General features: G+C 38.7%; 4 pseudogenes; all 4 read left to right on the top strand.

The window, feature by feature from the left end:
* Positions 1 to 5,767: 5,767 nt before the first annotated feature.
* Positions 5,768 to 7,481, top strand: LOC149172396 (sialyltransferase-like protein 1 pseudogene; annotated as a pseudogene).
* Positions 7,482 to 10,420: 2,939 nt separating this feature from the next.
* On the top strand, positions 10,421 to 12,135 carry LOC149172395 (sialyltransferase-like protein 1 pseudogene; annotated as a pseudogene).
* Positions 12,136 to 15,153: 3,018 nt separating this feature from the next.
* LOC149172394 (sialyltransferase-like protein 1 pseudogene) lies at positions 15,154 to 16,867 on the top strand (annotated as a pseudogene).
* A 3,212-nt stretch (positions 16,868 to 20,079) lies between these two features.
* On the top strand, positions 20,080 to 21,403 carry LOC149172393 (sialyltransferase-like protein 5 pseudogene; annotated as a pseudogene).
* Positions 21,404 to 21,606: the final 203 nt, after the last annotated feature.

Genomic DNA, 21,606 nt, shown 5'->3' with positions numbered 1-21,606 from the left:
TCACCAATACACATACTTTTGCAAGTTAGCCATTTTTTTCCATACACCAAAGTTCTCTTCCACCTTAGAGGTGTGAGCTTATCTAATCAACTACACCCATTCACCTTTAGGGTGACATAATTTATCCATATTATAGAGTAAATCATCTTGAAGATGATAGTCAATTGCGTTTTCACTTTCATGCACATGAATTTGGATTTGTAACTAGTGAAACACCTCCTTGAAGTACTCATAGCCTAAATATGTCTCTTTCTATGTGTCATGGGTGAATGGGTCCATGTGCATCAAATTTTTTAAAGATGTGATCTATGATGTGTGTGGCCTTGAAAACATGTCAGACAACTTGTTTGTGCTACCCTTTTTATATTTTATCACTAAATGAAACTATTGTATAAACTACATCCACTTGTAATGCCAGGCTTATTGTAGCTTACTTTGGCGTTACAAATACTATAATGGTTGGTGATATGTGTGGCTATTATATTATTTCCTAGAAAACAGTATTTCCACTTCTTCACAACTTTCACTAGGTCATAGAGCTCCTTGTCATGGATAGGGTATTTAAGAAAATTCCCATTAAATACTTTATAATGATAACATATAGGATCTACTCCCCACATCAATACTGCTCCCATAGCATACCCACTCACATTTGTCTCCACTATAAAGATTTGTTGGAAGTTTACTAATTCCAAAATTGGTGCTTGATTGTTGTTCTTCTTTGAAACCTCAAAGGCCCTTTGCTTACCCTTTCACCATTGGAAACTCTTTCCACTCATATTTATGGCATGGAGTAGTGCTACTTCTGCTAAAATGAAGTTGTGAATTTCCTCAGGTATTGTATTTCCCCAACGAAACTCCTGAACTCAAAATCCTTAGTAGGCATCAACCACTTCATGATAGACCTCCATCTCATTAAGATCTATCTTCAACTCTCCTCCACCTATCACATATCCTAGATACACCAAAGACTATTATGAAAACTCTCACTTATTGATTTTTTCTAGCATTTGGTGCTTCTTTAATGTCTCTAGTAGTTGGGTCAAATGTGACATTTTCTCCTTCTAAGTAGCATGGAATATTAGTATATCATCCAAATAGATAGTAACATATGAATCTATAAAAGGGTGTAGTATAGAATTCATTAACCTCGTAAATATAGCTAGTGCACTGCATAGGACAAACAACATGACTAACCACTCATACAAACCTTACCTACTTTTGAAGGCAGACTTCTAATTATCTTCTTCACCAACCCAAACTTAGTGATATTCTAACTTTAAGTTTAGTTTTTTGAAGTATTGATATTGTTGCAACTGATGTGGTAGATCATCTATCGTAGGAAATGGGCAAGGAAAATTTTAAGGGTGAAAATTTGCTAATTGGCTATTTCTTAGACATTTTCTGGAAAACATATTCACCTATTTTTTAAATATATATGATTAAATGGATAATATTCACCAAACAATTACCAATTTTAATAGTAAATTACATGGTTTTTATTAAATAATTTCCTACATTCCATATGTATGAATTTTCAAACTAGAATAGTCACCTATAATACTATAAATAGGAATAATATTTGAATTCTTAAAAAAATACCCTAGAAATGGGTACCTATTCTTGACTGTAATTTTGTTTAATGCCCTATAATAAATATAAGTATGCCAAGTCTCATCCTTCTTTGGCATAATGGTGATGGATGACCCACATAGTGAGGTACTTGGTTGAATGAGACCTTGTTCCAGTAGTTTTTGAAACTACTTCTTTAACTCATTTTATTATATAAAAAACTACCTATATAGCCCAATGTTTGGCAAATAAAAGTCCAGCAATATATAAATCTCATGCTTCACTACCCTCTAGGGTGGAAACCCTTTAAGCTCATGGATGCATTTTCTTTCAATGACTCTTCCATAGAGTAATTTTCTCTTGAATACAATAAAACATACTTCTTGCTAGAACTAATCAATTTCTTGGCTTCGTTAGAACTTACCAATGAAATTTTGGGCTTTCCCTTGTGCATGTTGATGGTGAAAAAATTTCCATCCTTGATGAGGAAATACTTTTTGGCTTGCATCATGATATTGTATCTCTCATGTACATATACAAACTTCCAACCACCACTCCACATAAATCAAGAGGAACTACATCTAGTTCTACTTCATCAATAAAATCAACACTAATATGCAATATATGTTTTCACTATTTGGTTACCTTTATTTATGCATCCCTATTTACCCATCTCAATGGACATGGGCTTAAATGATCAACAAACTTCCAATCCCAATTTGTTTACCATATCTATTTTCATGAGATTCACCTATGATATTGAGTCGAAAATAGAATCAATATTTTCCTTCTTGACTTGTATCCTTATATGGAAGAGACTAATCATTTCCTTCTCTTCCTATTGTTAAAGGCTACTTAGATTCACCTCTTTTTGTAGTTATGTATATATGATATTCTTATCCACATCTGAGCTTCTTTAAACTTGTTTTCTCGAGTCAATGGCCATGGGGTTCTTCTTCTTTTCATCTTTCCTTTTTTTCATTAGGTTAAGATCTATATGCGACTTCCAACACTTCTCCTTTGTATGACTATCAACGTTAAAGTAGTTTTTGGCTCATTTTCACTAGTGTGTTATGTCTATTGTCTTGTTGTCATTTCCCCCTTTCCATTTCTTCTTCCCCTCCAGTGAAGTATCCTAATGCTCCTTCTTCTTTGACTTGCTTGATTTCCCTTTATTTTGGCCTATATTCTCCATCTATTATGTCTATACATAAGCCTCATCCACTAATCTAGGTTTGAAATTTTTCCCTTGCTTCTAGAGATGGATGTTTAGACCCACCAGATACTTGAGGAGTACATTTCAGTTCTTTAGGGAAACACCTAGCATTATGGTCGTCTTTCTAAACTCTGTGATGTACTCTTTTACACTTTGACCTGCTTCTTCTTGAAGTAATGGCATTGGATACACTAGTCCTCTACATCACTAATAGGTTAAATTGTGACTTTATGAGGGTTTTGAAATCCTCCCACATAGTCACTATAGGATATTATTCCAAACTCAAGGTATCTGTGTAGATTTCCCACTAGGTCAAGTATGGCCTTCAAATTTCAGTTTAGAAAAGGAAATATTTTGTGCTTCCTCTATATGATTAACACTGAAATAAATTTCTAATTGTTTCAACCAATGATTTAGCTTCAAGGCATCAATTTCACCTTGATGTGGGTTACTGTTGACCTTCACTCTTGTTCTGAATAGGAAATCTAAATGGTTCATGACACCCAAACTAGGTTGTCCTTTTTGGGTTATTTCATAGATTCCCTCTCTGGTTCTTACCAATTTTTTGATTTCCTATCCAATCTAACCTCTATGTCAGAACCTCCATCTTCTCAAAATATGAAAATCTTATTGGTTAGATCCACCATGAGAGGGATCACATTACATTTTATATCTACAACTTGTACTTCTAGACATGCAAACCTCTTCTCTCTAATATCGCGAGGGTTATTCACATATTCATTGGTCATAACTGGGATTTTGTGACTTTCAACTTAACCGATCTAGACTACCCATAAATCCCCACAATATACAAAAGGAAACATAATAATATACCAATATGATCTGTAAACTATCGTGGATATTTCACCAGATATTCCATCACAACATATCTTCTAAAATATATTATAAAATATGAAATCTACACTATGAGGGCTTATTTCTCCTTAAATTCTTATATATATATATATATATATATATATATATATATATATATATATATAACTCAAAAATAATGATTTTAACACAAGATATAACATAGGAAACTCTTTTGGGAGAAAATCCAGCTAAAAGATGAGACTACTCTAGTCACTTTCTTTGAATGGAAATGGATGCAAGCATAAAGAGGTTAGGCTTGTGGCCTGTGGGCTGCTATAGTGCAAAAATCCTTTATGTTTTCTCTCCCCATAATAACTCTTGGCTAGTTTTCACATTTACGAACCAAAATTCTGTCAAATAGAATGAAATCCCTTTTCCTCCTAGTGTCCCAATTACAACACATCCAAATAGCCTACTAGTCATTAAGTTTGGCTTCTTAAAATCATAACTAGAGTTACAATCACATGGATAGTCCCTTTTCCATGAATAATGGGGTTTTATGTGGCATCCTCTTGAACTATGGTGGTAAAAATAGGAAGGTCAACTTCTGAGTGGCATAACTTTTGCATATGGATTCTGATTGAGGTGATTATTGTGTCATTTGAAAGATATATATGTGCAAAATAGTGCATAAATTTTTTTCTTTTGAGTAGAAAAATTTTTCCCCCAAAAAATGCTTTTTGATTCCTATAAATTTTCTTGAAAGGTTTCAAACCCCAACTCACCAAACTGCAACTTACCAGTAACAATCATCCCATGGGTTGATTCCTCCATTTTTTCTACTCTAAAAGCATCAAGATCGATGAAAAAAATTAAATAATCTAATTCAGATCAAGATTGGTGGGAAGGTTATTAGAATACACACAATGAAAATGAGTATGTGATGTTTAATATAAGACCCTATAAGCAACATTTTCTAATGTCATCAAGGAGGAATTCTACCCCATAGGGAACTATGTTGACCAGTACATGAGATGGGCAACCTAGTGACAAGAAAGAGAGAAGATAGATCCAGAGTTTACCAATATTTTCCCTACCTTACACTCAAAGGTAGATGTCAAAGACTTTGAGTGGAAAATATTCTTGAAGTATCACAGTGTCCTACCTCGTTACACCCAAATGTAGATGAATTTCCTAGACATCTCATCACTAGGAGTTACTTATTAATGTTTTGTCAAATTAGAGCAGAAATTGAAGTAAAAGGATAAGAAAAAGTTTGAGTCTCCAACTCTGATGCAAACAAAAATTGGTAAAGGAGGCCCTAACTCACAGAATAGAGAACAAAACACAGAGATCCAACCTCAAGAGAACCAACCTAGGTTGTGGGAAATTAGTGTAATGGGAAGATGAAGGACACTAGAAAGAGGTGTGAACTCCACAAAATCCCCTAGAAAAACATCTATGAATGTGACTTGAGAAATGATTTTTGGTTGATCTTAAAGAGAAAAAAAGGGACCTTGGCATAGATTTTAATTAAGGATAATATCTCCCTTTGATTCAGGAAAAAATGGGACCACCCTTCTGTCCTTGGAGAGGGTTTTCTCATTCAATTAACTGATTAAATGTTTCTGATCATAGGCTAGTTCTTAAGGACATAAATAAATAAAATTGTTTAATGTTTTGCTGGTAGGTGTGAATATGGATCTATTGGGCATGAAGTCACTCTTAGTTTATGTTTTTAGTGAATAGGTAGGATAGTGAAAGGATTATTTAGCAGGAGAAAGATAGGTAGTCCTTCTAATGTTTTGATCAAGATCGTTATAGCGGAGGGTGAGCAATAGAACAATAGACAAATTACATATAAATCATCTAAACTAGCGGATGAATTTCACATTGTTAGACTCTGTCTTCTCAAGTTCTCTGTCAAAGTCCAATTCAGATAGGTGGCTGTCAAAGTCTCTTTTCAATATGCAGGCCAATGACAATCAGCTTCACCAAACACAGCTTAGATGTTTGCAGAGCTAATGTTTCAATAACATGTGCAAGCTAGAGGAGATTTCACCCTGTTTCAGCTTCAGCAGCCCCTATCCCCACAAAGGCACAAACAAACAAGAACAACATCAGCATAACATTTCCAAGCCTTGTCAATCTTGCTTTGTCTCGATGTCGATGGAACTGGTTAGATTCTGCAGTAAGGTCTTCTGCCAAATCTTGGAAAGGTCAGTTTCGAACCCAAAGATTGGTTGAAAAGATTATCTCAAAGATCTTCTTCCATAACCAGGACAATTTCTGAGCGATAACAACAGCATTAATATTTGTCAATGGACTTGTATTTTTCCGGAGGTATGTTCCTCACCAAGAAGATAGGCTGGAGAAAACATATGTAATTGGAAGTGGAGCATCCAGCAAGGTTTATCGCGCTGACATACCCAACAATGAAACAGTGGCAGTGAAGCTCTATTGTTATATGTCCAACAGACAGTCTAATGTGTTGGTGTATGAATACATGCTTAATGGGATCCTTGCTTCCCAGTACCTCCTCTTCTCTGGTATTCAAGGATACGATGCCAATAAAAACAATACGAAGACTCTCTATGACTTCCAGAAACAAGTCAAACAATGCGTGAAAATGAATGGTCTGGGGCTTACGGCAACTATAGTGAACCACTGTAAAATTATTCTTGCATACCCTGAAGGCACAAACAACACCTGGTATAATGAACAATTCAAATTTTATGAACCACTGAAGTACCCATTTGATGTTTGTGAGACCATATTGCTCTAGGAACAGTATCGCAACATGACCACAGTCTTGACAAAGGAGTACCTGGATGCTCGGCCTAAGGGTTGGATGGATTATGCAGAAAAGCGAATTGCAACATTGGGCATGGACAAATGCTACAATCAAACTCTTTGTGAAGAGTACCTAAGCTTGGTTTTACCATCCAAACCACCATTTCATCCACGTTAATATGAGACATGTGCGGTTGTAGGAAACTCAGGAGATTTACTGAAAAATGAGTTTGGTGGAGAAATAGATGACCATGATGCAGTTATTCAAGACAATGAAGCTCCAGTGAATGAGAAATATGCCAAGTACGTAGGCATGAAGAGAAACTTTCGTCTTCTGGTAAGGGGAGTAGCAAGAAACATGATCACAGTTGCCAATGGATCTGCGGATGAGGTGCTGATTATTAAGAGTGTGATCCATAGAGACTTCAATGCTATGATCAAGGAGCTTCCTAATCCGGTTTATCTTTTCCAAGGTGTAGGTGCAAAAGGAACTGGAATGAAATCTATAGAATTAGCACTTTCCATGTGTGATACAGTTGATATATATGGCTTCAATGTAGATCCAGGTTACACAGAATGGCCACGCTATTTCTCGAGCCCACGCAAAGGGCATAATCCATTGCAGGGACGAGCCTATTATCAGCTTCTTGAATGTTTTGGGGTCATTAGAATCCATTCACCAATGCGAGAACAGAGAAAACAAGATTGGTCCACTGTTCCGAGCCGAGCAATGATAAATGGGGCTCATACTGTTGTAATGAGGATAAAAGGTTTCCAAAATAAGCACCCATGGAGTGTTGGACCATTTAGTGCTTGTAAGTTTTGGGCAACAGCATCTTCTGAGAATGGTCCTATTTCAGGTTCAATAGACATGAGTCCTGTGCGCAAGGGCTCTAACTACAGCAAATGGGAGTTATTAAAGTTAGTTGATTTGTGGAAGGAAGCACGTGAACACTACAAAAATATGAAAGGTGTCACGATGTGCAAATTAGATGGCGACAAACTGGATGATCTTGTTTGCGTGAGAAGCATCCTAAGTCCCCTGTGGATCTCTGCATTAGACGCCCTGCAAACTTTGCGTTAAAATATCTGCATTTGGATTCGTTGTGGTTGTGGGTTTATATGCATTTCATGAGATGTGTGAATGTGTCGACCATTGCATATGGTGGAGCAACGTCTTTCATATACAATCATGGTGTGGCCGCTGCAATTTACTGCTATGTGGACCTGCCAAGGAGCATCACTTATGTACGTGTCAGCGCCTGGCAACGTTCAGCAAATTAGTAGATCCGATTTGAAATTGTTTCAATCTGATCTTGAGAACGCCGTGTCAGAGGATTCAGCGGAAGAAATAGGATTTAAAATAGCAAATGAAAAATGCCAAGTCAAAATATGCCTAAAACAAAACGAAGATATCCATCACAGCAAAAGAAATAGGATTCGATCTCCTATTAAGGGCTTCAGTTAAATCTCCAAATGGATCTACGCTCCAGTATTTATCTCTTAATTGGCCATCAGAGGAATTCAAGGGAAACGATGCTCTGTTTTTAGAAAAAATGGATGACTCTTTCTATTCTTGCAATTATAGTTGAAACAGCTCATTATTTTTCATCGACCTGTAGGGGAAAGCTTTTTGGTCTATTTATTGTATGTAAAAATGGTTTTGTTTCAAATGGTAACCTGGCTTGATTTGCAATGCGCTTGTCAAAAGGCGACCTCCACATTCCAAATGCTATTTTGGTATAACAGCAAAAGGAAATGGAAAGTATAACGTGGCAGTCCATGTCAAAGACAAAATTAGAACAAAGACATTGATCATGAGCAGAAAAATAGGGACAGATTGCTTATCCTAGTCTTCAGTTATGATTTGGAGGGTTCACACTACAGCGTCTGCCTTTGTATTGGTCACAGAAAATGTAGCGTTGTTCTTTAGGAACCGATGAGTGGCTTTTTACTATTTTTCATAATGTCAGTTGAAACAGTTCCATCCTTTCATGGAACGGTTTTCTCCTGAGCTTTTTATTGTATTAAAAAATATTTGTAAAGGTGGAAGAGGAATTCTGAGAGGTGTGCGTGGAGGAAAACAGAGTTTCATTGTACAGCTTTTTGACAGAGATTTTAATGAAAATACACAGCTCTGGCTTCTGAGATTCCTGTGGTATGAAATTTAACATTTGTCTTTTCCTATGTTTCATGTGTAGCTTGTAATGTTTTACATTTCATCTCATAATCATTTCTGTTGAATACTTTTAAGTGAGAAAGGCATAATTCAATTTATTTGCTCTGTCTTGAGGAAGTATTCATAGTTAATGTTTTCTTTTGTTTGACAAGGATCCATCTTCTATGCCCTTGTCAACTTCTCAGCAGTCTTGCCATTCCGTTTATCTCAATTTAATTGTTAAATTTCTTGCCTACCTTGCCTCAGGAGATAATCTGTGTTTTTGATTATATTTCTCTGTTCAAGCTGTTTCTTTGCCCCATGCAGCCCAGAAAACCCCATCATCCATTAAAACCCCTTTTCTTATCAATTTACTAGCCTAAAATCAGTATTCCTTATTGGTCATCTCAGCCCCTTTGAAAACCTTTTGCCGAGATAGACCCGGAGAGGGCCCTCTCCTGTCCTCGTAGGGCTAGCTACGAGGCTGAGCGTGGTATGATTTTGCCTCGAGTTTTGCCTTCCTCAGCCTGAGGCAGATTTGAGTGCTAACATAGTGGCGACCATACTAGGGAAGATGGTTTGCTGTTGATGTGACATTCGACTTGTAGATTGTCTTGTCCCAGTACATGAAATTAAATTGCAGATCTGATGCTGATGGTGGACAGCAGTCGGACACTTCTGAAGGCTGAGACATTCACCTGGCAACTCCAGCTCGATCCAGAGATTCCAACGCTTGCTGATCCATTCATGCAATGGTAGGGTATGTGGCAAACCCTGCACTTTGTGAAGCTGTAAAAGAGGTTAGAAATTGGTTAGCAGATATTGAAATTAATGATGAAGGATTTTTCATTGTTATGTTTCAATGTTTGAAATCTCCAAAGTTCCCTCTTGAAGCTAAAACTGGGTTTTGCGAGTTAGTTGTTGAAAAAATTGAGAAGGAGATTCAGTGTTTAGATGAGCAGATCCAGTCATATGATTTCCAAGACGCTAAAAAGTTCTTGGAAATCCTTTCTCCTTCGAAACAAGAAATAATAGAATTGCCTACAGATGTTTGCATTGACAGTGTGCAGCTAGAAATATGTATTGCGGAATTGGGGCAACCAACAGAGTCTGGCTTCCGCGATCCAATGGCAACATACATGGAAATGTTTTTCAGTTTGATTGATAGATCAGGCTGTTTTCTACGTGACCAGGATCATTACGTGCATGAAGGGCTGCCAGCAATTATATCTGTGTCTTGGTGGAAGCATTCTCAAGCGGCATCATTCTCAGGTTTACTTGAATGGTTGATCTGGCATTTTAGTATTACCTGATCTACTATTTTTACACCAAAGTAGGGTAGATTTTGTAAATAAATAAGCAGCCAAAGGGCAGCATTTCATTCTGAGTTTCATTTTCAGTTCTAGTTTGAAGTTTGCCGAGTCAGTTTTACAATCATTTCAGTCAAGTATCAGTCCATAAATATGTCAAAGTCTGTGTTGGTTGTTGGAATGATGACTCCATTGCCCAATGGACGGAGCCACTGTCTGCTCTCCCAAAGTTCTGCGGTTCTTGGCACCTCCAAAAAGCGGCAGCTGCCATCCCCATTGGAGCCAATGTTAGACTCCGTCTTCTCAAGTTCTCTGTCAGAGTCCAATTCAGATAGGTGGCTGTCAAAGTCTCTTTTCAATATGCAGGCCAATGACAATCAGCTTCACCAAACACAACTTAGATGTTTGCAGAGCTAATGTTTCAATAACATGTGCAAGCTAGAGGAGGTTTCACCCTGTTTCAGCTTCAGCAGCCCCTATCCCTACAAAGGCACAAACAAACAAGAACAACATCAGCATAACGTTTCCAAGCCTTGTCAATCTTGCTTTGTCTCGATGTCGATGGAACTAGTTAGATTCTGCAGTAAGGTCTTCTGCCAAATCTTGGAAAGGTCAGTTTCAAACCCAAAGATTGGTTGAAAATATTATCTCAAAGATCTTCTTCCATAACCAGGACAATTTCTGAGCGATAACAACAGCATTAATATTTGTCAATGGACTTGTATTTTTCCGTAGGTATGTTCCTCACCAAGCAGATAGGCTGGAGAAAACAAATGTAATTGGAAGTGGAGCATCCAACGAGGTTTATCGCGCTGACATACCCAACAATGAAACAGTGGCAGTGAAGCTCTATTGTTATATGTCCAACAGGCAGTCTAATGTGTTGATCTATGAATACATGCTTAATGGGATCCTTGCTTCCCAGTACCTCCTCTTCTCTGGTATTCAAGGATACGATGCCAATAAAAACAATACGAAGACTCTCTATGACTTCCAGAAACAAGTCAAACAATGCGTGAAAAGGAATGGTCTGGGGCTTACGGCAACTATAGTGGACCACTGTAAAATTACTCTTGCATACCCTGAAGGCACAAACAGCACCTGGTATAATGAACAATTCAAATTTTATGAACCACTGAAGTACCCATTTGATGCTTGTGAGACCATATTGCTCTAGGAACAGTATCGCAACATGACCACAGTCTTGACAAGGGAGTACCTGGATGCTCGACCTAAGGGTTGGATGGATTATGTAGCAAAGTGAATTGTAACATTGGGCATGGACAAATGCTACAATCAAACTCTTTTGTGAAGAGTACCTAAGCTTGGTTTTACCATCCAAACCACCATTTCATCCACGTCAATATGAGATATGTGTGGTTGTAGGAAACTTAGGAGATTTACTAAAAAATGAGTTTGGTTGAGAAATAGATGACCATGATGCAGTTATTCGAGCCAATGAAGCTCCAGTGAATGAGAAATATGCCAAGTACATAGGCATGAAGAGAAACTTTCGTCTTCTAGTAAGGGGAGTAGCAAGAAACATGATCACAGTTGCCAATGGATCTGTGGATGAGGTGCTGATTATTAAAAGTGTGATCCATAGAGACTTCAATGCTATGATCAAGGAGCTTCCTAATCCGGTTTATCTTTCCCAAGGTGTAGGTGCAAAAGGAACTGGAATGAAATCTATAGAATTAGCACTTTCCATGTGTGATACAGTTGATATATATGGCTTCACTGTAGATCCAGGTTACACAGAATGGACACGCTATTTCTCGAGCCCACGCAAAGGGCATAATCCATTGCAGGGACGAGCCTATTATCAGCTTCTTGAATGTTTTGGGGTCATTAGAATCCATTCACCAATGCGAGAACAGAGAAAACAAGATTGGTCCACTGTTCCGAGCCGAGCAATGATAAATGGGGCTCATACTGCTGTAATGAGGATAAAAGGTTTCCAAAATAAGCAGCCATGGAGTGTTGGACCATTTAGTGCTTGTAAGTTTTGGGCAACAGCATCTTCTGAGAATGGTCCTATTTCAGGTTCAATAGACATGAGTCCTGTGCGCAGGGGCTCTAACTACAGCAAATGGGAGTTATTAAAGTTAGTTGATTTGCGGAAGGAAGCACGTGAACACTACAAAAATATGAAACGTGTCACGATGTGCAAATTAGATGGCGAAAAATTGGATGATCTTGTTTGCGTGAGAAGCATCCTAAGTCCCCTGTGGATCTCTGCATTAGACGCCCTGCAAACTCAACGTTAAAAGATCTGCGTTTGGATTCGTTGTGGTTGTGGGTTTATATGCGTTTCATGAGATGTGTAAATGTGTCGACCATTGCATATGGTGGAGCAACGTCTTTCATATACAATCATGGTGTGGCCGCTGCAATTTCCTGCTATGTGGACCTGCCAAGGAGCATCACTTATGTACGTGTCAGCGCCTGGCAACGTTCAGCAAATTAGTAGATCTTATTTGAAATTGTTTCAATCTGATCTTGAGAACGCCGTGTCAGAGGATTCAGCAGAAGAAATAGGATTTAAAATAGCAAATGAAAAATGCCAAGTCAAAATACACCTAAAACAAAACGAAGATATCCATCACAGCAGAAGAAATAGGATTTGATCTCCTATTAAGGGCTTCAGTTAAATATCCAAATGGATCTGCGCTCCAGTATTTATCTCTTAATTGGCCATCAGAGGAATTCAAGGGAAACGATGCTCTGTTTTTAGAAAAAATGGATGACTCTTTCTATTCTTGCAATTATAGTTGAAACAGCTCATTATTTTTCATCGACCTGCAGGAGAAAGCTTTTTGGTCTATTTATTGTATGTAAAAATGGTTTTGTTTCAAATGGTAACGTGGCTTGATTTGCAATGCGCTTGTCAAAAGGTGACCTCCACATTCCAAATGCTATTTTGGTCTAACAGCAAAAGGAAATGGAAAGTATAACGTGGCAGTCCAGGTCAAAGACAAAATTAGAACAAAGACATCGATCATGAGCAGAAAAATAGGGACAGATTGCTTATCCTAGTCTTCAGTTATGATTTGGAGGGTTCACACTACAGCTTCCGCATTTGTATTGGTCACAGAAAATGTAGCGTTGTTCTTTAGGAACCGATGAGTGGCTTTTTACTATTTTTCATAATGTCAGTTGAAACAGTTCCATCCTTTCATGGATCGGTTTTCTCCTGAGCTTTTTATTGTATTAAAAAATATTTGTAAAGGTGGAAGAGGAATTCTGAGAGGTGTGCGTGGAGGAAACCAGAGTTTCATTGTACAACATTTTTGACAGAGATTTTAATGAAAATACACAGCTCTGGCTTCTGAGATTCCTGTGGTATGAAATTTAACATTTGTCTTTTCCTATGTTTCATGTGTAGCTTGTATTGTTTTACATTTCATCTCATAATCATTTCTGTTGAATACTTTTAAGTGAGAAAGGCAGAATTCAATTTATTTGCTCTGTCTTGAGGAAGTATTCATATTTTAGTTTGCAGATTACTGTGGTGTGATTTTTGAATGGAGTTCGGATTTTCCACAGTGTTCATGTTTTGTAGTCATAGTTAATGTTTTCTTCCATTTGACAAGGATCCATCTTCTATGCCCTTGTCGACTTCTCAGCAGTCTTGCCATTCCGTTTATCTCAATTTAATTGTTAAATTTCCTGCCTACCTTGCCTCAGGAGATAATCTGTGTTTTTGATTATATTTCTCTGTTCAAGCTGTTTCTTTGCCCCATGCAGCCCAGAAAACCCCATCATCCATTAAAACCCATTTTCTTATCAATTTACTAGCCTAAAATCAGTATTCCTTATTGGTCATCTCAGCCCCTTTGAAAACCTTTTGCCGAGATAGACCCGGAGAGAGCCCTCTCCTGTCCTCGTAGGGCTAGTTACGAGGCTGAGCGTGGTATGATTTTGCCTTGAGTTTTGCCTTCCTCAGCCTGAGGCAGATTTGAGCGCTAACATAGTGGCGACCATACTAGGGAAGATGGTTTGCTGTTGATGTGACATTCGACTTGTAGATTGTCTTGTCCCAGTACATGAAATTAAATTGCAGATCTGATGCTAATGGTGGACAGCAGTCAGACACTTCTGAAGGCTGAGACATTCACCTGGCGACTCCAGCTCGATCCAGAGATTCCAACACATGCTGATCCATTCATGCAATGGTAGGGTATGTGGCAAACCCTGCACTTTGTGAAGTTGTAAAAGAGGTTAGAAATTGGTTAGCAAATATTGAAATTAATGATGAAGGATTTTTCATTGCTATGTTTCAATGTTTGAAATCTCCAAAGTTCCCTCTTGAAGCTAAAACTGGGTTCTGCGAGCTAGTTGTTGAAAAACTTGAGAAGGAGATTCAGTGTTTAGATGAGCAGATCCAGTCATATGATTTCCAAGACCCTAAAAAGTTCTTGGAAATCCTTTCTCCTTCGAAACAAGAAATAATAGAATTGCCTACAGATGTTTGTGTTGACAGTGTGTAGCTAGAAATATGTATTTCGGAGTTGGGGCAACCAACAGAGTCTGGCTTCCGTGATCCAATGGCAACATACATGGAAAAAATTTTCAGTTTGATTGATAGATCAGGCTGTTTTCTACGTGACCAGGATCATTACGTGCATGAAGGGCTGCCAGCAATTATATCTGTGTCTTGGTGGAAGCATTCTCAAGCGGCATCATTCTCAGGTTTACTTGAATGGTTGATCTGGCATTTTAGTATTACCTGATCTACTATTTTTACACCAAAGTAGGGTAGATTTTGTAAATAAATAAGCAGCCAAAGGGTAGCATTTCATTCTGAGTTTCGTTTTCAGTTCTAGTTTGAAGTTTGCCGAGTCAGTTTTACAATCATTTCAGTCAAGTTTCAGTCCATAAATATGTCAAAGTCTGTGTTGGTTGTTGGAATGATGACTCCATTGCCCAATGGACGGAGGCACTGTCTGCTCTCCCAAAGTTCTGCGGTTCTTGGCACCTCCAAAAAGCGGCAGCTACCATCCCCATTGGAGCCAACGTTAGACTCTGTCTTCTCAAGTTCTCTGTCAGTGTCCAATTCAAATAGGTGGCTGTCAAAGTCTCTTTTCAATATGCAGGCCAATGACAATCAGCTTCACCAAACACAGCTTAGATGTTTGCAGAGCTAATGTTTCAATAACATGTGCAAGCTAGAGGAGGTTTCACCCTGTTTCATCTTCAGCAGCCCCTATCCCTACAAAGGCATAAACAAACAAGAACAACATCAGCATAACGTTTCCAAGCCTTGTCAATCTTGCTTTGTCTCGATGTCGATGGAACTGGTTAAATTCTGCAGTAAGGTCTTCTGCCAAATCTTGGAAAGGTCAGTTTCGAACCCAAAGATTGGTTGAAAAGATTACCTCAAAGATCTTCTTCCATAACCAGGACAATTTCTAAGCGATAACAACAGCATTAATATTTGTCAATGGACTTGTATTTTTCCGGAGGTATGTTCCTCACCAAGCAGATAGGCTGGAGAAAACAAATGTAATTGGAAGTGGAGCATCCAGCAAGGTTTATCGCGCTGACATACCCAACAATGAAACAGTGGCAGTGAAGCTCTATTGTTATATGTCCAACAGGCCGTCTAATGTGTTGGTGTATGAATACATGCTTAATGGGATCCTTGCTTCCCAGTACCTCCTCTTCTCTGGTATTCAAGGATACGATGCCAATAAAAACAATACGAAGACTCTCTATGACTTCCAGAAACAAGTCAAACAATGCGTGAAAAGGATTGGTCTGGGGCTTACGGCAACTATAGTGGACCACTGTAAAATTATTCTTGCATACCCTGAGGGCACAAACAGCACCTGGTATAATGAACAATTCAAATTTTATGAACCACTGAAGTACCCATTTGATGTTTGTGAGACCATATTGCTCTAGGAACAGTATCGCAACATGACCACAGTCTTGACAAGGGAGTACCTGGATGCTCGGCCTGAGGGTTGGATGGATTATGCAGCAAAGCGAATTGCAACATTGGGCATGGACAAATGCTACAATCAAACTCTTTGTGAAGAGTACCTAAGCTTGGTTTTACAATCCAAACCACCATTTCATCCACGTCAATATGAGACATGTGCGGTTGTAGGAAACTCAGGAGATTTACTGAAAAATGAGTTTGGTAGAGAAATAGATGACCATGATGCAGTTATTTGAGACAATGAAGCTCCAGTGAATGAGAAATATGCCAAGTACGTAGGCATGAAGAGAAACTTTCGTCTTCTGGTAAGGGGAGTAGCAAGAAACATGATCACAGTTACCAATGGATCTGCGGATGAGGTGCTAATTATTAAGAGTGTGATCCATAGAGACTTCAATGCTATGATCAAGGAGCTTCCTAATCCAGTTTATCTTTTCCAAGGTGTAGGTGCAAAAGGAACTGGAATGAAATCTATAGAATTAGCACTTTCCATGTGTGATACAGTTGATATATATGGCTTCACTGTAGATCCAGGTTACACAGAATGGACACGCTATTTCTCGAGCCCACGCAAAGGTCATAATCCATTGCATGGACGAGCCTATTATCAGCTTCTTGAATGTTTTGGGGTCATTAGAATCCATTCACCAATGAGAGAACAGAGAAAACAAGATTGGTCCACTGTTCCGAGCCGAGCAATGATAAATGGGGCTCATACTGCTGTAATGAGGATAAAAGGTTTCCAAAATAAGCACCCATGGAGTGTTGTACCATTTAGTGCTTGTAAGTTTTGGGCAACAACATCTTTTGAGAATGGTCCTATTTCAGGTTCAATAGACATGAGTCCTGTGCGCAGGGGCTCTAACTACAGTAAATGGTAGTTATTAAAGTTAGTTGATTTGCGGAAGGAAGCACGTGAACACTACAAAAATATGAAAGGTGTCACGATGTGCAAATTAAATGGCGACAAACTGGATGATCTTATTTGCGTGAGAAGCATCCTAAGTCTCCTGTGGATCTCTGCATTAGACGCTCTGCAAACTCTGCGTTAAAAGATTTCCGTTTGGATTCATTGTGGTTGTGGGTTTATATGTGTTTCATGAGATGTGTGAATGTGTCAACCATTGCATATGGTGGAGCAACGTCTTTCATATACAATAATGGTGTGGCCGCTGCAATTTACTACTATGTGGACCTGCCAAGGAGCATCACTTATGTACGTGTCAGCGCCTGGCAACGTTCAGCAAATTAGTAGATCCAATTTGAAATTGTTTCAATCTAATCTTGAGAACGCCGTGTCAGAGGATTCAGCAGAAGAAATAGGATTTAAAATAGCAAATGAAAAATGCCAAGTCAAAATATGCCTAAAACAAAATGAAGATATCCATCACAGCAGAAGAAATAGGATTTGATCTCCTATTAAGGGCTTCAGTTAAATCTCCAAATGGATCTGCGCTCCAGTATTTATCTCTTAATTGGCCATCAGAGGAATTCAAGGGAAACGATGCTCTGTTTTTAGAAAAAATGGATGACTCTTTCTATTCTTGCAATTATAGTTGAAACAGCTCATTATTTTTCATCGACCTGTAGGGGAAAGCTTTTTGGTCTATTTATTGTATGTAAAAATAGTTTTGTTTCAAATGGTAACGTGGCTTGATTTGCAATGCGCTTGTCAAAAGGCGACCTCCACATTCCAAATGCTATTTTGGTCTAACAGAAAAAGGAAATGGAAAGTATAACGTGGCAGTCCATGTCAAAGACAAAATTAGAACAAAGACATCGATCATGAGCAGAAAAATAGGGACAGATTGCTTATCCTAGTCTTCGGTTATGATTTGGAGGGTTCACACTACAGCTTCCGCATTTGTATTGGTCACAGAAAATGTGGCGCTGTTCTTTAGGAACCGATGAGTGGATTTTTACTATTTTTCATAATGTCAGTTGAAACAGTTCCATCCTTTCATGGATCAGTTTTCTCCTGAGCTTTTTATTGTATTAAAAAATATTTGTAAAGGTGGAAGAGGAATTCTGAGAGGTGTGCGGGGAGGAAAGTAGAGTTTCAATATACATCATTTTTGACAGAGATTTTAATGAAAATACACAGCTCTAGCTTCTGAGATTCCTGTGGTATGAAATTTAACATTTGTCTTTTCCTATGTTTCATGTGTAGCTTGTAATGTTTTACATTTCATCTCATAATCATTTCTGTTGAATACTTTTAAGTGAGAAAGGCAGAATTCAATTTATTTGCTCTGTCTTGAGGAAGTATTCATAGTTAATGTTTTCTTCTGTTTGACAAGGATCCATCTTCTATGCCCTTGTCGACTTCTCAGCAGTCTTGCCATTCTGTTTATCTCAATTTAATTGTTAAATTTCTTGCCTACCTTGCCTCAGGAGATAATCTGTGTTTTTTATTATATTTCTCTGTTCAAGCTGTTTCTTTGCCCCATGCAGCCCAGAAAACCCCATCATCCATTAAAACCCCTTTTCCTATCAATTTACTAGCCTAAAATCAGTATTCCTTATTGGTCATCTCAGCCCCTTTGAAAACCTTTTGCCGAGATAGACCCGGAGAGAGCCCTCTCCTGTCCTCGTAGGGCTAGCTACGAGGTTGAGCGTGGTATGATTTTGCCTCGAGTTTTGCCTTCCTCAGCCTGAGGCAGATTTGAGCGCTAACATAGTAGCGACCATACTAGGGAAGATGGTTTGCTGTTGATGTAACATTCTACTTGTAGATTGTCTTGTCCCAGTACATGAAATTAAATTGCAGATCTGATGCTGATGGTGGATAGCAGTCGGACACTTCTGAAGGTTGAGACATTCACCTGGTGACTCCAGCTCGATCCAGAGATTCCAACGCTTGCTGATCCATTCATGCAAAGGTAGGGTATGTGGCAAAACCTGCACTTTGTGAAGCTGTAAAAGAGGTTAGAAATTGGTTAGCAGATATTGAAATTAATGATGAAGGATTTTTCATTGCTATGTTTCAATGTTTGAAATCTCCAAAGTTCCCTCTTGAAGCTAAAACTGGGTTCTGCGAGTTAGTTGATGAAAAACTTGAGAAGGAGATTCAGTGTTTAGATGAGCAGATCCAGTCATATGATTTCCAAGACCCTAAAAAGTTCTTAGAAATCCTTTCTCCTTCGAAACAAGAAATAATAGAATTGCATACAGATGTTTGCGTTGACAGTGTGCAGCTGGAAATATGTATTGCGGAGTTGGGGCAACCAACAGAGTCTGGCTTCCGCGATCCAATGGCAACATACATGGAAATGTTTTTCAGTTTGATTGATAGATCAGGCTGTTTTCTACGTGACCAGGATCATTACGTGCATGAAGGGCTACCAGCAATTATATCTGTGTCTTGGTGGAAGCATTCTCAAGCGGCATCATTCTCAGGTTTACTTGAATGGTTGATCTGGCATTTTAGTATTACCTGATCTACTATTTTTACTCCAAAGTAGGGTAGATTTTGTAAATAAATAAGCAGCCAAAGGGCAGCATTTCATTCTGAGTTTCGTTTTCAGTTCTAGTTTGAAGTTTGCCAAGTCAGTTTTACAATCATTTCAGTCAAGTTTCCGTCAATAAATATGTCAAAGTCTGTGTTGGTTGATGGAATGATGACTCCATTGCCCAATGGACGGAGGCACAGTCTGCTCTCCCAAAGTTCTGTGGTTCTTGGCACCTCCAAAAAGCAGCAGCTGCCATCCCCATTGGAGCCAATGTTAAACTCTGTCTTCTCAAGTTCTCTGTCAGAGTCCAATTCAGATAGGTGGCTGTCAAAGTCTCTTTTCAATATGCAGGCCAATGACAATCAGCTTCACCAAACACAACTTAGATGTTTGCAGAGCTAATGTTTCAATAACATGTGCAAGCTAGAGGAGGTTTCACCCTGTTTCAGCTTCAGCAGCCCCTATCCCTACAAAGGCACAAACAAACAAGAACAACATCAACATAACGTTTCCAAGCCTTGTCAATCTTGCTTTGTCTCGATGTCAATGGAACTAGTTAGATTCTGCAGTAAGGTCTTCTGCCAAATCTTGGAAAGGTCAGTTTCGAACCCAAAGATTGGTTGAAAAGATTATCTCAAAGACCTTCTTCCATAACCAGGACAATTTCTGAGTGATAACAACAGCATTAATATTTGTCAATGGACTTGTATTTTTCCGGAGGTATGTTCCTCACCAAGCAGATAGGCTGGAGAAAACAAATGTAATTGGAAGTGGAGCATCCAGCAAGGTTTATCGCGCTGACATACCCAACAATGAAGCTCTATTGTTATATGTCCAACAGGCAGTCTAATGTGTTGGTCTATGAATACATGCTTAATGGGATCCTTGCTTCCGAGTACCTCCTCTTCTCTGGTATTCAAGGATACGATGCCAATAAAAACAATACGAAGACTCTCTATGACTTCCAGAAACAAGTCAAACAATGCGTGAAAAGGAATGGTCTGGGGCTTACGGAAACTATAGTGGACCACTGTAAAATTATTCTTGCATACCCTGAAGGCACAAACAACACCTGGTATAATGAACAATTCAAATTTTATGAACCACTGAAGTACCCATTTGATGTTTGTGAGACCATATTGCTCTAGGAACAGTATCGCAACATGACCACAGTCTTGACAAGGGAGTACCTGTATGCTCGGCCTGAGGGTTGGATGGACTATGCAGCAAAGCGAATTGCAACATTGGGCATGGACAAATGCTACAATCAAACTCTTTGTGAAGAGTACCTAAGCTTGGTTTTACCATCCAAACCACCATCCACGTCAATATGAGACATGTGCGGTTGTAGGAAACTCAGGAGATTTACTGAAAAATGAGTTTGGTCGAGAAATAGATGACCATGATGCAGTTATTCGAGACAATGAAGCTCCAGTGAATGAGAAATATGCCAAGTACATAGGCATGAAGAGAAACTTTCTTCTTCTGGTAAGGGGAGTAGCAAGAAACATGATCACAGTTGCCAATGGATCTACGGATGAGGTGCTGATTATTAAGAGTGTGATCCATAGAGACTTCAATGCTATGATCAAGGAGCTTCCTAATCCAGTTTATCTTTTCCAAGGTGTAGGTGCAAAAGGAACTGGAATGAAATCTATAGAATTAACACTTTCCATGTGTGGTACAGTTGATATATATGGCTTCACTGTAGATCCAGGTTACACAGAATGGACACGCTATTTCTCGAGCCCACGCAAAGGGCATAATCCATTGCAGGGACGAGCCTATTATCAGCTTCTTGAATGTTTTGGGGTCATTAGAATCCATTCACCAATGCGAGAACAGAGAAAACAAGATTGGTCCACTGTTCCGAGCCGAGCAATGATAAATGGGGCTCATACTGCTGTAATGAGGATAAAAGGTTTCCAAAATAAGCACCCATGGAGTGTTGGACCATTTAGTGCTTGTAAGTTTTGGGCAACAGCATCTTCTGAGAATGGTCCTATTTCAGGTTCAATAGACATGAGTCCTGTGCGCAGGGGCTCTAACTACAGCAAATGGGAGTTATTAAAGTTAGTTGATTTGCAGAAGGAAGCACGTGAACACTACAAAAATATGAAAGGTGTCATGATGTGAAAATTATATGGCGACAAACTGGATGATCTTGTTTGCGTGAGAAGCATCCTAAGTCCCCTGTGGATCTCTGCATTAGACGCCCTGCAAACTCTGCGTTAAAATATCTGCGTTTCGATTCATTGTGGTTGTGGATTTATATGCGTTTCATGAGATGTGTGAATGTGTCGACCATTGCATATGGTGGAGCAACGTCTTTCATATAC

Source organism: Pinus tabuliformis, chromosome 4_2 (assembly GCF_031772625.1).
Source record: "Pinus tabuliformis cultivar Carrire ecotype Pingquan chromosome 4_2, CPIR1, whole genome shotgun sequence".
NCBI classification, from domain to species: domain Eukaryota; kingdom Viridiplantae; phylum Streptophyta; class Pinopsida; order Pinales; family Pinaceae; genus Pinus; species Pinus tabuliformis.
The sequence above is the reverse complement of the archived record's forward strand: the minus strand, read 5'-3'. Positions and strand labels throughout refer to the sequence as shown.